Source organism: Nymphaea colorata, chromosome 3, assembly GCF_008831285.2.
Source record: "Nymphaea colorata isolate Beijing-Zhang1983 chromosome 3, ASM883128v2, whole genome shotgun sequence".
Taxonomy (NCBI): Eukaryota; Viridiplantae; Streptophyta; class Magnoliopsida; order Nymphaeales; family Nymphaeaceae; genus Nymphaea; species Nymphaea colorata.
Window position 1 is genome coordinate 30,383,096 of NC_045140.1, and position 12,500 is coordinate 30,395,595.

Below are 12,500 nucleotides of genomic sequence, written 5' to 3' on the forward strand. Positions count from 1 at the left end.
TGTTCCAAAGGGACAAATAGGGGCACTCCAAAGTTGAGAGGCCACAAGTTGAACGAGTCTCCAATTTAAGGTGCTTTGGGTGATCGCTCCGGAGTATAAGGGAAAAAGACGAAAATCATTTGGTCTGCCATAGCATTTTCAAAAAATTCATGCTGGGTGGCATATAGCGAGGATGCCCCGACGACGTAGCGCACAAACCTTGAATAAGCTTTCCTATGTAGGCGAAAGCGAGTGGCCATAGGTCGGACGCAGGTGGAATTTGTGTAGGGCATGTGCTGGCTAAGTTTGGGATGCACATCCGAGGTTGGGCGGACTTGGGGGGTTTAAAGTCTTCAATTGCTTGCGGAGAATGTGCCCGACCAAAGGTGGATTTCCGAAAAATAAGATTTATGGTAGGCCAGGTGATTTTCGCGTTAGCCCGTATTACCCGAGAGCGATCGCCCAAAGCACCTGTGAGGTTCGTCGGAGGGGGGGGGGGGCTGGTGAAACATTTGCTCGGCTCGATGGACCTTGCTGTAGTCCCTCTTGTGCCCGGTCTTCCGCTGCTTGCGGAAAGTGCTCGGAACACTAGGGATACACAAGGCGGATTCGTACTTCAAAAATACTTATGGTAGACCAAGTGATTTTCGCGTTAGCCCCTTTCACCCGGGAGCCGTCGCCCAAATCACATGTATGGGAGATCATTTGCATCAATCGGCTGCTGTAGTCCCTCCTGTGCCCGGTCTTCCGCTGCTCGCGGACAGCGTCGGGAACAGTAGGGATACAGAAAGCGAATTCGCTTGATACTTCAAAAATATTTAATATTTATGGTAGACCAAGTGATTTTCGCGTTGGCCCTTTTTATGGGGAGCCTGTTACATCCGCCCTTGTAGCGCCTCAAAGCCGCCGACGAACGTAATCTCCCAAGACCTCTTAGTGGTAATGTAGCTGGCCCAAGATTGGCCTTACAAAATTTCAACCCCGGCTGGACACAATCCCAGCTCAAATGCCCTTGGGTAAAGATACAAGGAATGGTTTATCCCCTCGCTAGCTAGGTCTGAACCTATTACAACAATGTGGGTTCGAGGCCTTACAAGCGGAGCGTACAACATGAACTCATTCCTCACTCATTCCAGCATTCATCCCATTCATCAAACCACGCATACAATCCTTAGGACGTGCAAACCATCACCATGCACCCTAGGAAGGTCCGTAGTCCGGGTTCGTGTCCTTAGCTAACGAGCTTTGGAGGTAACCCAAGCACTACACGCCCGGAGGCAAGGCTGAAAACAAGTGCACCCGCCCTCGAATCTATAGGGTGATTCGGGTGCCTACCTGGCTGAAGCTAGTTCAGCAAGCGACCAAGGGCAAAGGCCAAAGCCCCTTGGTAATCAGCACGTCGGTCTTCGCAAGCGAGGTGCCCGTTCAAGTTGGTCTCTCCTCCTTGCTCAAGACATAGACAGCATAGTTACTGTTTTGTAATTCAGCAACTCAAGACGGGAGAAGGGATTGCACTTAGCTGGAAACGTTGGAACCCCTAGTGCTGTGATGAAGTAGGGGGAAGCTAGCGCTGACAAGGTGACAGCGTACACCCTTCTTCTCCCGGGATCAGCTCAGCACACGGTTGCTGGACTGCTCCTCCTTCTCAGCAATACACTCCAGAAAATGAATAGAGAAGGTTACTGTCGAAAATAGCAAGGAAACGGAGTATTTCCAAGCATCGTTAGGAGACTTCACCGTGAGAACATTTTACCCCTGTTCGTTGTTGAGTTTAGGGGGATGCAAGCGCCGCTTAGCCTGGCGTAAGCTATGTCTCCTAACAGGTGTAGCTGCAATCGATTAGGCCCTGCTGTCCGCAACACCTTCCACCGTTGGGCTACAATGCACTTCAAACAAGGGCGAGCAAATCACTGACAAAGGCAAAGATTAAGAGCAGAATTTCGAATGTGGAGAGGCGTCACCAGATTGAGGATTAAACCCCTGGAGCTAGACGATGAAGGGGTGAGGCAAGCTTCGATTGACGCCGAAGCACGCGCGCTGTCCTGGACAGCTTAAGCTCCCTGGTTCTCTGGTGAAGGTTCTGGATTCTCAGGCTTTGCCGATCTTCCAAAAATCATTAAAATTCATACACAGCTCGAATTGGGCTGAAATTTGGTGGGTAGCTGCCTCTGATGATTATGAAGGGACGCTCCAAAAATCACTGCAATCGGAGCCCTGTAAGGTCAAGTCGTTGAAGGCTGAAGGCGCCGAACTGTCACAGTCATCAGGCTCTGTTCAGGAACAGAACAGAACGCAGGCGAGTTCCAGAGTAGTCCGTCTTCAAAAATTCATTCCCGTTGATCCAGACACCCAAAAATCCTGAAATTTGGTTTGAAGGGAGCTGACACACCAAGGTTTGGACGCCCAAAGATTGGGCCCAAACAAGACCTCCTTGGGCAAGACGTTGAGCAGTTTTGGAGCTGGACGCCGGAAGAGGAAACTCTGTTCAGGGCGACAGGAACTGTTCAGACTGCTTCGGCCTCAGATCTTCGCTCCAGTGATTTCCTTCGTCCAATGAACGCCGAACTTCACAGGTATGCTCCTAAGACACCAAAGAAGAACTCCCAAGAGGCCCGGCTCAGATTCGCTCTCAGGTGATAGCTCCTGGAAGGCACGCGACGCTGCAGCAGTGTTCCTCCACTCAGGCGGGTGCAGGAAGGATTCCAGAGCTTCAATCGATTCTCCGGATGATCATTCTCAATCAAAACGTTAATCCAAGCATTAGATATCAGGAATAGAGCAAGAACAACAGATTAGAACGAAGGAGGATAGTCAGATCACCGGATTTGGTGGTTTTCCCCAAATTCTAGTGAAGATGGGGGCGCTGCCGCCGTTCGGGCGGAGATTACAGACTTCCACCGCCGTTCTTTTTCAGATTCAGGCCGTCGATCATATCTCAGTCATCCGACGTCGGATTTTGGGCCTCCTTAGCTTGAAATGTGCGTAAGGAAGTTAGGAAGGCAACCACAGTGGCCGATCGTCGAGATTGTACACCATTTTCTTCAGATTTGCAGGTTTCCAGGGACTGGTCGGCGGCAAAATTGGGGGAAACAGTCCAGGCTATTCAAACTGCGATATCTCCCTCATTTCTTGTCGGATTTGGCTCATTCCGGGTTCGTTGGTTTCGTATTGATGAGGGGAAAGTCACAGAAGCGTCGGATCATCAAAACCCCTCTGTATTTCTTCAGATTCGCGTTTTATCAGGGTTCAGGGACTGTTTTACAGAAACCGGTTGAAGGCTATTCCGTTTTTCGTTTTCCTTCCGATTCCTTTGCGTTTCTCCTCGATTTCTCGCAGCAATAACATTACAGAAGCAAGAGTAAACACATGCTACAGAAATCGCTTAGTCTCCCATCGATTTGAATCCCTGCTCACAGTGTTAGACGAACGGAAGGATTCCGCCCGAATGCGCTGCTCACAGTCGTTAAAACCGATCGAACGACTCTTCAATCCAGCGACAATCGCCGAGCTACCTTCGGTGGATTCCAAACGAGTTAGAAGCACCTCCGGCGTCAGCAGCGTTAGAGCCACCTTCTGGAACGAACGGACAACGAGAGGAAGCCGTCGGAGATCAAGGCTTACCTCTTGAAGACCGCCGGATGTCGTTTTCAGCAGGGAAGGCGTTGCTGAAACCAGCGCAGCCACATCCGCTGCTCTCCCTTGACGAACGCAGCCTCACAGCAGCTCCGTGGTCGAGCTACCAGCACTCCGATCGTCTTCTCCACGGTTCCGGCCAGGGGCTTCACAGAACCTCCGTTTTCAGCAAATGGGAGAGGAAGAACTCGCAGCCGAGCGTCCGGTGCTGGCCTCCGGCGCCAGCCCTCTGGTTGCTCGTCTTTCGACCGCACTCCGGCGTCTTCTCCGGCCTAAGGCTTCTCAGAGATGAAGGGAGTTGCAGGTTTTGGGAGGCAGCATGGCAGCCGCCCATGGTGACAAGCTCTCACACGAGAGAGAAGAAACCCAATTCTATTATGCAAAAACTTAGGGTAAAAGTTCCATCACTTAGCTTATAAAGGCTAAGTGACTCGGGACGCCCCTGAACCGTCCCGGTACAAGAGCAAAAGCTGAAATAAAACATGTACAAAGTGAATCGGTACGGCCGAGACGGCCTACCAACAAGACTCCAACTCGGGTCTCCCTTCCGCTCCTGGGTGCTGCCTCGATGCCTCGCCTGGGTCCTAACCCACTTCGTCTAGACTCGGTCTAGACGGCCTTCGTATCTGCCCGTCTCAGTTTCCTGGACTGTCTCTGTTCCGGACGCCAGGACATCCTCTGTGCCTGTCCTGTGGCTGTCCGTCCTGTCTGTCAGCTCTGTCTCTGTTCTGAACGCCTGAACGACCCCTGTTCCTGTCCAGTCCGTGCGTCCTCCGTTTGACAGTCTAGAACTCGTCAGTCTCTGCCAGAACACCCTGTCTCCATGTGTGTCCAGCAAGCTGAGCCCCGCATGCTAAGTCCAGCCCACTCTGCTCGAGTACGTCTGGCTTGGCTGGGTGGGCAAGTGGCCTCACCTTGTCCAAGCTCTATGGCATGAAGTCCTCCAATCAACGGGCTAGCCTCACTCGATAAATGCACGGGTGAGTGTGGGGCTGTCATCTCGTCAACCTCCCTTGGCTGCGTAGACCCTCGTTCGTGTCTCCTCCGCGATGGCTGGCGCGTTCGGGCTCTTGGCGTCGTCATCGGCAACCGCGGCCGTGGCCCTCCATGGGTAACCTCCTTTGCGTCCCGGTCCCGCACCCTGCAAAACACGTTAGCCTCACAACAAAAGGAAGCAGGGTCAGTGGCTGCGGGTGCTTTCCCCGCTCGGCGTGGGCGCTCGGCGCCCTCATCTCTCGGCAGCCTCGCGACGGTGTGCTGGCCCGCGCCACCTTCGGCCGTGCTCGGCCCTCTTCGGCGCTCGTGGCCGACACTCGTCCGGCCTTGTAGCTGGCTGGTCTCGTCACCCGGTCGGCCATCGGCGGCATGTCGGCAGTCCTCGGCCAACTCCTAGGCGGACCTGTAACAGATCCACCCCCCTTAGAACGAGCTTGTCCCCAAGCTCGACCTTGGCAGTCCCCTAGGGTGAACCGACCACTCTTATCCAGCCAGGCCTTGCTTCTAGCTGGTCCATAATCCCGCTGCAACAGCCCCAGTAATGTCCTTCGCTGGTCTTGATGTCTTGGGTTGTCACTTAATATCGCTGCCCCATGCAACCTTCCTCGATCATAGACTTGGCCTTTAAGCCTCTTGGCCTTACCCTACAACGATCTCCAAGTGCTGCCAATTCGTTTTCCAGTTTGGCCTTGAACCATCCTATCAATAGTAGAGGGTAGCATGGTCCATAATCGATCGGGAGTCGTCCAAGTTGGGACTCCATTCTCTTGTGAAGTTCCTTATAACATTTTGTTGCCGACCCTTGTATGGACTTCCCATGGTCAAAAATCAGCCTAACTTGTGGGTGCACTTCAGCCTTAAGATAATGTGCAAACGTTGGCATGTGAAGACTATTATTGGTCTTAAGAACGAAGGTGGTGTTTGGGAGTTGCTTCAACACGTTCTGCCCAAGATCTGCCCATTCTAGCTGGCCACAGTTCCCATTCTTACGGGCTGAAAAATTTGTGTTGTCATCGCCATCCTCCTTAGATGATGCCTCACTCGCTGTGAAGGTACTCCATGGTATTGATTCCAGCTGATCATAAAGGGTTGCCGCTACCCCAATGTGGTCCATAGGGGCGAGCTCTTTGTTCTCATGGATTTCAGCATTCTTAATGTTTTCATTTCGCCTTTCTAGAGTTTGATGCTCACCCGTTTTCAGGTCCTTTAATAAATCTGAAATTTTATCCTTAGAAGTCGGGAATTGACCGGTTGGTTTCTCACGGGTTGCCACAGCCTCATCCTCTTCATCCGATTCATCCGAATTCTCAGCTGCTCTTTTGGGGGCCATTGCCTTGCCCATGAGCTGACGCACTTAGGAAGGTTCTTTGCTCATTCTGTCGTTGGACGTACATTTGCTCTAATAGTTCGTCGTTCTTGCTACAATCCGTCTAATCATGGTCAACGCATCAGTTAGAGTGAAATGGGGCTTCTCAGCTGGTGGTTGCTCTCTAATGGTGGCTGTCCACATCACCCACCTTAGCTCCCTCGGGTGCCTTAGCAACCTGTTCTTTCTTGCGTACCATGGCTGGACTTGCGCTCAAGACGTTAGCATGTTTAGTGCGTTCAAGCTTTGCTGGAATTGGCATCTTGTTCCGAACAGGAACACGACTGCTGGTCTTTTTTTGTTGCTGCATTTTATCGGGTTTGGTAGAGGACTGAATCTTCCTTATTGCCTCCCGCAAATTATACGCTGCTGGTAGGGGATCTTTCAATGGTTCCTTTGAAAGTTGTTGATTTCGGTTCTCTGTTTTCAGTGAAGGACCATTTACAAAGTTGCTCCTTGTTCGGGGCTTAGGCCTCCTTCCTAAATCTGAGGTTGCCAAAATATCTTTCAGCTTGTTCCCTTTTTGCTGATCTGCCGGTTGTGGATTTTCTGATTTTTATTTGGCTTTGAATGGCTGCTGGTTGACTGAAGCGAAATGGCAGTAGAGGGCTGTAAGCTTGCTGCCTTCGTTGGCCCACACCTCAAGGGGTTCGTTGAATTTGTGGACTGTAATTATGCAATCTATTATGACCAACTAAGGGCAGTAGTGGTTCACAATAGTTGGATACCCTCTTGTGAGTTGTCCCACTACTAGTTGCATACCCGAACGTGAAGTTGCTGATTCGGGGGTGATACAACCTTGTTTTAGCCAAAGTGAACCCCGATACTCATGGGGTGAAGAACTGGAATGGTCATTAGGGGATGGATCCCCATAGTCGTCTCCCCATTCTTTGCAAGATTCATCACTTGACTGATCCTCGATTTCATTGGTAGTCAACCGTTCATCCTCACTATGTTGGCTCGCTTTGGAGTATTCATCTCCTTGATCGGAACTCTCAGAACCGGTTTGTTGATCATCACCTTCCTCTTCATCCATCTCCTCAATAGGATCGCAGTCCTCACTAGCGTAAGATGGCTCTTCAAATAAATCAATGAAATCTTTCAACACATGCTGAATTTCGATGGGAACTATTTCTGTTGGCTCTTCCTTGGCTGGCACATCCGTGGCCATAGCCACTAACCAAAATGCGGGCTGCTGAGCCACTAACGCCTTGAGGGCTGCCCGTGGCTTCACGCTTGAGTTCATGGCTGTCAACGTGACTCTTTCCTCATCGCCATCTTTCGTGAAACTCATTCGGAGGTTAGCAAAGTCCCAATGGATTACACCCAAGGTTTCCAGCCATTGAATGCCTAACACTATGTCGACTCCTCCAAGAGGTAAAACAAACACGTCCACCTTGAAGGGCACCTTGTTCATCACAAGTTCTAGGTCTTTGCACCTTCCTTCGCAAGGGAGCTTGGACCCATCGCCTACCATAACTGTAAACGGAGCTTGAGGCTCAATGCGGCATCCCAACTTGTTAGCCACTTCTAGACTCATGAAATTATGAGTGGCCCCCGAGTCTAGGAGGACTACAAGTCTGGTTTGGTTGACATACCCTCTAACTCTCATTGCTTTGGCTTTACTAGGGTCGGTCAAGGAGTGGCAAGACGTTTCCTCTCCAACGGCTGCCTCAACTAAGACTTCCGGTGGAACCTCATCCTCACTAGAATCATCATCGGTGGGTGGTTCCTCATCATCCTCAAGAACTGCATACAGCCGTTTCTTTTTGCACTCATGGCCCTTGTGCCATTTTTCTTCACAATTATAGCATAGCCCTTGCTGAAATCGTCGGTCTCTTTCTTCCTTGGTGATGTAAGTGACCTTGCGTGGGGATGTTGGGGTGGGGGTGTAGCCTTCTCTTGAAGTTCGCTTTGGAGTGAATGAGGGTTCTGGCCCGACGTGGGTCATACCCTTTTGCATCCTTCCTTATGGCACGTTTAAGCTCCATTTTCTCTTCTTTATCCCTAGCCACCTTCATGCAAATTCGAAGGTCTCTTGACTCTTGCGTTTGAACGGCTAGACGGATTTCTGGTTGTAATCCAGCAATAAAGGCCCCCACGAGGGCATCTTCATTCCAGTCCTCCACGAGACATGACAACCTCTCAAACTGATCTTGGTATTCAAGCACCGTCCCCGTTTGTTTAAGGCTGTTTAACTGAACATTGAAGTCGCGTTGGCTGGCCCTCTCAAACCTCTCTATCAAACCGGCTCTAAACTGGTCCCATCCTTGGTTTGGCGTCTTCCTCATGGTATATTGATACCAATGAAGGGCATTGTCCTCAAAATACATCATAGCTCGGTCGATTTTCTGTTCATGGGCAACTCGTTGGCATTGGAAATACTTCTCAACTTTGCATACCCAATCACGACTTTGGTCCCATTGAACGTCGGGCATTCCATGCGGGGAAGAGGCAAGGGTGCCTCATCACGTGGTCTCTCTTGTCTGCCCCTTCGCATCATTCCTCTACGTGGGAGCTGCCCTCGCACGTAAGGATAGCCTCCATCATCGTAGAAGCCTTCCTCGTCTCTTCTAGTTCATCCGACTCGGTATGTGGATCATGCGTCCTCTCCTCTCGGGCTGGGGTCTTAGTGGCCTAACTACCCCTTGTCTTTGCTCATGACCCTCTTCTCCAGCTGGCCTAGGAGGAGGATGGAATGTATTTCTGTTTTCCTCCCCTCGTGGTGAAGGCCGACCCTCTCCTACAAGAGTGGTTCCTCCACTAGGTGCTCCCGTGGCTTGTGAGATGAGTTGTTGAAGCCCTTTTAGTAAATCCGGGACACTTAGGGGGTTGGTTTCTTTAGGTCTCTCTTGAGAAGTGCTGGGTGAGTTCGGACGGGCAGGTAGGGGAATAGGGCCCGGGCCATGTACCGAGGCCCCTTGTGATCTCCTTTCAATGCGATCCAACCTCTCACTTTGGGCTCTCATTTCTTCTTGGTTATGGGCTAATCTCATGTATGATTGAGTTTCTTTCATGAATGCGCTTGCTGGGCTGTAAGCTGCTGTATAGATGTTATTAAAGTGCTTAAATCAGCTGAAGGAAGTGCGAGATGAGGTTCTACATGAGCTGCGGTGGTTCCTTCCTCACTATTTCGGTTTCCTCACTTCTCTAACCGGCTGCTTCTCCTTGCGCCCCATGACTGGGATGAACCTCTATTCAAGACCGAATTTCAGAAGATTAAGCTGCTCAAACCGTAACTCTTTGCAGCCTTAGCTGACCAAATCTGAACAAGAAAACGCACTAAGCCGCTCTGATACCAAACTGTTACATCCGCCCTTGTAGCGCCTCAAAGCCGCCGACGAACGTAATCTCCCAAGACCTCTTAGTGGTAATGTAGCTGGCCCAAGATTGGCCTTACAAAATTTCAACCCCGGCTGGACACAATCCCAGCTCAAATGCCCTTGGGTAAGGATACAAGGAATGGTTTATCCCCTCGCTAGCTAGGTCTGAACCTATTACAACAATGTGGGTTCGAGGCCTTACAAGCGGAGCGTACAACATGAACTCATTCCTCACTCATTCCAGCATTCAACCATTCATCAAACCACGCATACAATCCTTAGGACGTGCAAACCATCACCATGCACCCTAGGAAGGTCCGTAGTCCGGGTTCGTGTCCTTAGCTAACGAGCTTTGGAGGTAACCCAAGCACTACACGCCCGGAGGCAAGGCTGAAAACAAGTGCACCCGCCCTCGAATCTATAGGGTGATTCGGGTGCCTACCTGGCTGAAGCTAGTTCAGCAAGCGACCAAGGGCAAAGGCCAAAGCCCCTTGGTAATCAGCACGTCGGTCTTCGCAAGCGAGGTGCCCGTTCAAGTTGGTCTCTCCTCCTTGCTCAAGACATAGACAGCATAGTTACTGTTTTGTAATTCAGCAACTCAAGACGGGAGAAGGGATTGCACTTAGCTGGAAACGTTGGAACCCCTAGTGCTGTGATGAAGTAGGGGGAAGCTAGCGCTGACAAGGTGACAGCGTACACCCTTCTTCTCCCGGGATCAGCTCAGCACACGGTTGCTGGACTGCTCCTCCTTCTCAGCAATACACTCCAGAAAATGAATAGAGAAGGTTACTGTCGAAAATAGCAAGGAAACGGAGTATTTCCAAGCATCGTTAGGAGACTTCACCGTGAGAACATTTTACCCCTGTTCGTTGTTGAGTTTAGGGGGATGCAAGCGCCGCTTAGCCCGGCGTAAGCTATGTCTCCTAACAGGTGTAGCTGCAATCGATTAGGCCCTGCTGTCCGCAACACCTTCCACCGTTGGGCTACAATGCACTTCAAACAAGGGCGAGCAAATCACTGACAAAGGCAAAGATTAAGAGCAGATTTCGAATGTGGAGAGGCGTCACCAGATTGAGGATTAAACCCCTGGAGCTAGACGATGAAGGGGTGAGGCAAGCTTCGATTGACGCCGAAGCACGCGCGCTGTCCTGGACAGCTTAAGCTCCCTGGTTCTCTGGTGAAGGTTCTGGATTCTCAGGCTTTGCCGATCTTCCAAAAATCATTAAAATCATCCACAGCTCGGATTGGGCTGAAATTTGGTGGGTAGCTGCCTCTGATGATTATGAAGGGACGCTCCAAAAATCACTGCAATCGGAGCCCTTAAGGTCAAGTCGTTGAAGGCTGAAGGCGCCGAACTGTCACAGTCACAGGCTCTGTTCAGGAACAGAACAGAACGCAGGCGAGTTCCAGAGTAGTCCGTCTTCAAAAATTCATTCCGTTGATCCAGACACCCAAAATCCTGAAATTTGGTTTGAAGGGAGCTGACACACCAAGGTTTGGACGCCCAAAGATTGGGCCCAAACAAGACCTCCTTGGGCAAGACGTTGAGCAGTTTTGGAGCTGGACGCCGGAAGAGGACTCTGTTCAGGCGACAGGAATGTTCAGACGCTTCGGCTCAGATCTTCGTCCAGTGATTTCCTTCGTCCAATGAAGCCAACTTCACAGGTAGCTCCTAAGACACCAAGGAAGAACTCCCAAGAGGCCCGGCTCAGATTCGCTCTCAGGTGATAGCTCCTGGAAGGCACGCGACGCTGCAGCAGTGTTCCTCCACTCAGGCGGGTGCAGGAAGGATTCCAGAGCTTCAATCGATTCTCCGGATGATCATTCTCAATCAAAACGTTAATCCAAGCATTAGATATCAGGAATAGAGCAAGAACAACAGATTAGAACGAAGGAGGATAGTCAGATCACCGGATTTGGTGGTTTTCCCCAAATTCTAGTGAAGATGGGGGCGCTGCCGCCGTTCGGGCGGAGATTACAGACTTCCACCGCCGTTCTTTTTCAGATTCAGGCCGTCGATCATATCTCAGTCATCCGACGTCGGATTTTGGGCCTCCTTAGCTTGAAATGTGCGTAAGGAAGTTAGGAAGGCAACCACAGTGGCCGATCGTCGAGATTGTACACCATTTTCTTCAGATTTGCAGGTTTCCAGGGACTGGTCGGCGGCAAAATTGGGGAAACAGTCCAGGCTATTCAAACTGCGATATCTCCCTCATTTCTTGTCGGATTTGGCTCATTCCGGGTTCATTGGTTTCGTATTGATGAGGGGAAAGTCACAGAAGCGTCGGATCATCAAAACCCTCTCTGTATTTCTTCAGATTCGCGTTTTATCAGGGTTCAGGGACTGTTTTACAGAAACCGGTTGAAGGCTATTCCGTTTTTCGTTTTCCTTCCGATTCCTTTGCGTTTCTCCTCGATTTCTCGCAGCAATAACATTACAGAAGCAAGAGTAAACACATGCTACAGAAATCGCTTAGTCTCCCATCGATTTGAATCCCTGCTCACAGTGTTAGACGAACGGAAGGATTCCGCCCGAATGCGCTGCTCACAGTCGTTAAAACCGATCGAACGACTCTTCAATCCAGCGACAATCGCCGAGCTACCTTCGGTGGATTCCAAACGAGTTAGAAGCACCTCCGGCGTCAGCAGCGTTAGAGCCACCTTCTGGAACGAACGGACAACGAGAGGAAGCCGTCGGAGATCAAGGCTTACCTCTTGAAGACCGCCGGATGTCGTTTTCAGCAGGGAAGGCGTTGCTGAAACCAGCGCAGCCACATCCGCTGCTCTCCCTTGACGAACGCAGCCTCACAGCAGCTCCGTGGTCGAGCTACCAGCACTCCGATCGTCTTCTCCACGGTTCCGGCCTGGGGCTTCACAGAACCTCCGTTTTCAGCAAATGGGAGAGGAAGAACTCGCAGCCGAGCGTCCGGTGCTGGCCTCCGGCGCCAGCCCTCTGGTTGCTCGTCTTTCCGACCGCACTCCGGCGTCTTCTCCGGCCTAAGGCTTCTCAGAGATGAAGGGAGTTGCAGGTTTTGGGAGGCAGCATGGCAGCCGCCATGGTGACAAGCTCTCACACGAGAGAGAAGAAACCCAATTCTATTATGCAAAAACTTAGGGTAAAAGTTCCATCACTTAGCTTATAAAGGCTAAGTGACTCGGGACGCCCCTGAACCGTCCCGGTACAAGAGCAAAAGCTGAAATAA

General features: G+C 51.0%; 1 protein-coding gene across 2 annotated transcripts in view; it reads right to left on the reverse strand.

Moving 5' to 3' along the window:
- LOC126409918 (uncharacterized) overlaps positions 1 to 9,520 on the reverse strand; it is a 103,104-nt gene extending 93,584 nt beyond the window's left edge. Inside the window, exon 1 of one of the 2 annotated variants that reach the window (XM_050076821.1) lies at positions 9,336 to 9,520. The gene's annotated coding sequence lies outside the window, so the exon portion shown is untranslated. Of the gene's footprint in view, positions 1 to 909; positions 2,357 to 9,335 lie in introns of those variants that run through there. The other variant, XM_050076820.1, reaches the window with a different exon arrangement.
- Between the last annotated feature and the right edge of the window lie 2,980 nt (positions 9,521 to 12,500).